Consider the following 5212-nt stretch of genomic DNA (forward strand, 5'->3'; position numbering starts at 1 on the left):
GAGGGGAAAGAAAGAAGGGAGAAGGGGGGAGAGGGAGAGAGGAAAGGGGGGGGGAGGGGAGAGAGAGAGAGTGCCCTCACATGCTTTTTGCCCCTCAGTATATGCTCTGGATTTAATACTTCTGAATTTTTTCAGAAATCTTTAGTATTGTAACTTGCGATGCTGGCACACTGTGTCCCAAGCGCTCTATCTCCAAATGCCCTAACTTGTGGTTTTCCTGGTATTCATGAAGCTGCAGTCTCATGAAGAGCTGCTGAACTGATTTTTGTGGCTGTGCTAAAGTACTGTCCCACCTTTGAAAGTAAATGTAAATCCTGCCTCTGGCAGCATGTAATCAGGCAGAGGGCTCCAATGCCTTTAAAAGCATACCACCAATGGGACTGCTCTGGCATATTCATGTATGTGTTTGTGTGAATCCCCTGAAATGCTGCTGTAACCATATCCCATACCTGCAGGATCTTGCTGATATGCTGCCCTCAAATAAGGCTTTGGCTCACTGCTCACAGGTGATTAGGGAAATACCCATCAAATTCAGTGATACTCTCCTGTGCATTAGAAATCTGAGGACCAGGTATGAAGGCAAGGCAGACAGGCTCTAGATATATTATTGTGAGTCTTTCCACAAGATTGTGAAAAAGTTTGTGTCAAAATGCTACACTATTTTAAACTGTACGAAAGTGAGACTTCATTCCAGTGTTAGCTCACACACACATGCAATGTCTCCATTCCTTGCTTTGAAATAAGAGCTACACCTTTGGAGTCAGAAGTCAACAGTCCATGTTATTTCTATGGAACCAGATATCACAATCCATACACAGAACTGAGGCCGATCATCAAGAAGTTTGAGTGACCTGTCCTTCATCCATTCAGGAGAACGAAGTCTTCTCTGGCTCAGGTATCCTCGTCTCTGAACCTCAGCATGATGTCAGTTCCCAGAGAGTGCATGTTTCTTTTCACGCTGTAGGGTTGTGCCCTTGTCAAAATAAGGTGCATTCATAAAAAGTCTAAAGATAAATAAAGAACCTTGCGCCAGGTTTCCACCACAGGAAGTCTTTGCTCAGCTGAGATCATGAGGAGCAGACTGGGTAAGTGGCACATGTTTTCTCCACAGGCACAAGGGCGAGGAAGACAGTTAATGACACAGAGCAGTGCCTCATAGAGCACAACCTGAGGCACCCGGCAAAGGGGAGGCTACATCTGCTGTCTATCTAACAAATACTCGCTTCTTACTTCATGCTCTGTTCATTTTGTGTCACTTCCCAAACTGTGTTGGACAGCACTATGTATTTCCACTGAGGGAAAGGGGTAATTAGCCTGGGGAGGGAAGAAGCCTAGTGTGCCGGAAAAGAGCTGTGATGTGTGTCGCCAATACCAGTTTTAGCTCATCTGCAGAAAGGGAGAAGTGCTGCAATGAGAAAAATACATAGGAAAGGAAAAAACCCCACAGTATCGTAACTGATATTGGTGAGAGCGCTTGTGGTGTTTTGCGATCAGAGACCATGTGGCCCAACAGCCTTGTCCTTTGGCCTCGCTGCTCAGTGCTTTTTCCTGAAATCTTCCCATGCTGGTCATGTATTTTGTTTGTTACCCTGACATGTGGTCGTCCAATTCAACATTTCTTTGAATTTCTCCTCTTTTCCTCTCTCTTTTGCTCTCTGCAGCAAATAAAATTGCTGTGTCCTGGCTTTCGAGCGAGTACCTGTGCTAGCAGTTATTCAATCTTTAATTCTCTGTCTGTGCAACCACTGCCAATGATGGTGGCACTGAAAGCTAATACAGACGAGAGCTACAGGATACCTTCTAACCTGCTAATACTGGTGGCAGTTTGTAGCTGCAGTGTTCAGCAGCATAGAAATGCCTATATACACTAACATACATTGGACCTGAGTATACCAAGCGTAAGAAATTTTACTGTAAGCCATAATATAAAGACCTATCCACAAGGAGTGCTCTGCTTGTGCCTAAAGTGAAAGTTGTTATATCTCTTGCAAGAGGGATCACCTTCTGCTTAAGGACTGTGTTATCTTAATGCTGTGCATTGCTGTCATTTATACGAAGGGCCAGTCCTCCACTGAACTGTGATGAATGCCTGGCTTCGAATATACCTTGTAGCTGTGAGCATCAGAGTTTAATTGTAAAGTGTGAGGGTTTGTTACTTTTTACAAGTGCTGAATCTTTTGATTCATTATTTTTATACTGGGGAAAAACAAGGAATACGACTCGAGATCTGTCTATCCTCAGACTATAACATGCTGTTTTATAGCTGATAATTGTCTACAATAATGAAGAACAATTAAGATAACTTAAAAATGTATGGTTTATCCTGGTCAGTAATTAGATACAAGGATTAGGTTTTGCTGTAAAGCTCTATGGCTTTTTTTCTAATAAAGCTGAGCATTTAGATAAGCAAATAATTCTTACCATTTTAATTAACCACAGCTTATGTCTTGTTTATTTACCACTAGAGAAATGTATTATCTGCTAATACTACTACTTCCTTTTGGGAAGCTTAGATATGGCATTTGTAATACAATTCATTGTCTGTGTATCTTGCTGGTCACTGCAGCAATCAAAGCTATAGCACAGGCAGGACAATGACAAATGTAACATAGAGTGGAAGACAGACTGGGGAAAATCATGAAAGTCTTTCCACCTGCCAGCCCTAACTGGCATTTGTGGCAGATTAAAGTATTATATCATAGAAAAGGCCTTGTATGCTGCATTAGTGATGTTATTTATTGGACCTAAACAGCCTTTAAGAAGTACTTGCGACCTTGGAAATTTCAGCCCATTTAGTACCTCAGCTGGATTCAGAAATGGAAGGGACAGAAATGCAGTAAGAACTGTCATTTTTTGTTATCATTTAACTTGAATGGGTGGGTGATAGCGTCTTGATAGTGTGAAAAAATACACAGAAAAAATCCCTAGACTGTGGAAACAGCTTTGAAATCGCTGACAGAAGTTTGCAGCTGAATGCCAGCTTAGGTGCTCCATGAGAGTGCACGTCAGGCTCTTTCTGTGAGGAGCCATCTGTTTGTTCCTTTTTTATGCAGAACTGCAGAACTGGCATAATGGAATATGTGATTGACCCTTAAAGTGTACCTAGCAATAATCACACTGGCAGGAAAGAACGGACATCCTAATGGAAAAAAACTTTGAAATATTCCGCAGTGATCTCCTGTTTTGCTCTGTTCCCGTTGCTCCTCCCTTCTCTGACCCCAAATGTTCGTTCTAGGAGAAGGACGACTCACACAACAGAAAACTGTCTGAGGTGAATGCGGGCATGTATGGCATTATTTGTGACTGTATAAATGTGCGTCTTAAAAGTTTGTACACCGCTGGACCTTGCTTTAAAAGCAGAAAGGTCTTACAAGGTCAAAGCATTCAGAAAAAATGGGTGGGACATTGCTTTCTGTATCTGAGTACCAAAATGCATGCTAGCTGATAGAGAAGATGAAACTGATATTTGTATCACCTAACACAGATACCTCCTTGTTTCTCATAGCAGAGGTTTGGAGTTTTTTTAGAACTGGAGGATTTTACGCTCCTGTTAAATGCAGGAGTACTTCTTGGTGCCTCTCATCACCTAGCTAGGAAAGCTAGTGATAGCGACCCTGCTGTGGTATATAGGATGCAGACATTCAAAAGTTTCTTTCAACATCTCACCTTACAGACCCCAGAGGAAGTGGGGGGTGCTGTTCGTTTTGGATTAGCTGTATGGTGAGAGAAAGGGTGGGACTGATAGCTGCTAACTGCTGTTGGGTCTGAGCACTTTGCGAATAGCCTAGCCACTCCATCTCCCCTTCCAAAACTCTTGGTGTGAACTGTTCCCCTCCATGGTTCCAGGGGAAGAGAGTTGCTCTCTGAGGTTATGACCTTGCAGGGGTCAGTCCCATCCCATGAAGTGTCACTGAAGAGAACTGACAAACCTGGGAACTTGACCTTGCGTGTGATAGAGACAGGCTGTGGAGGCTATAATGATTTGGGTTCCTAACTAAATGGCAGGCCATCAGTGGAGGGTTAAATCCAAGCAGCGAGGAGTTCATTGTGGTACTTTTGCCTCTTCTTTAGCACCATCTGTGAGTTTACCTGCACTAAATTTATCATCAAACCATATGACTGTCATCTGGATGCTACTGTTCTCCAGAGAGTAAGAAGAACAGGGAATGGTGCAGTCTGACAGACATTTCAGGTCCATCCAAGTTATCCAAATATTCTGTCATTTGAGTCTCTGTTGTCTTACATGAACCTTATCAGCACCAAATAGGATCTGCAAAAAGAATCTCTTTTCTTTATGCCTCCGTCAGACAGGCTTTTTAAATGAAGCAATATTTTACAACAATGATTTTTCTTTCATGGTCTGGTTGGTACAGCCTGCAAATGACTCAGCTGTATTTTGTGATCCAGGCCAGTAATGTTTGACAGTAGTATTTCCTGAAAACCATAAATAGACCTAGCAATATGATTATCTCTAACTGGCTGAATGGGATACTTAAGAAAGATTTCAATAGGCTTGCTTCTAGGAAAAGAGTGTTGAACTAGTAAGATATAGTTTGCGAGGTTAGCTGGGTCTAGCAATAATTTCCTGAGCACTATTAAGACTATTTTGTTCTTTTAGATGGTTGTAAATTTTACCTTAAAGGGTTGAGGATGTCTGGTTTTAAGTGTTACTGGTGTTCTTACCTTTCCTCCATTGCCAGGATGTACCCATGATATCAAATTTACAATTAGCAGAATCATGGGGAAGAATCTGAAAATTCTGTTGGGCTCTGCCAGGGCAAGTTAGGAAACAGAAAGTCTGCTTCTTTGGGCTACATTTGGCATGTTGCCACTGTTGTCAAAGTCAGTCTTGCTGATGGCATGCAGGATAGCTTGTCTGTGAGCTAGATTACTCATTCCTTGCTGGAAGAGGTGCTGGGCTTCAAAAGAAAGTAAAAACTCAGTGGGTGAGGAGTTATGATGCAAACTCATCTGGCCATTGCTCAGTGGATGCTAGGGGGAAGACCTGTTGCAAGGATTCTCCTGCTTTCAGTCAGCGCTGGGATGGGGCCTCAGGCTGTGATAAACGTCTTTTGAGTCTAATTCTTTTGCTGCTAGAGATCCATAGGAAAACCAAGGGCACTGGCAGATTACCACACATTTCTGTTGAAGTTAATCACTAGGGAGAGAGAGAATTCATCTTTTTTCTCCTTCAAAACATGCTTAGCTGTAC

The sequence above is a fragment of the Aptenodytes forsteri genome, unplaced genomic scaffold (genome assembly GCF_000699145.1).
Source record: "Aptenodytes forsteri isolate BGI_AS27 unplaced genomic scaffold, ASM69914v1 Scaffold46, whole genome shotgun sequence".
Lineage (NCBI taxonomy): Eukaryota > Metazoa > Chordata > Aves > Sphenisciformes > Spheniscidae > Aptenodytes > Aptenodytes forsteri.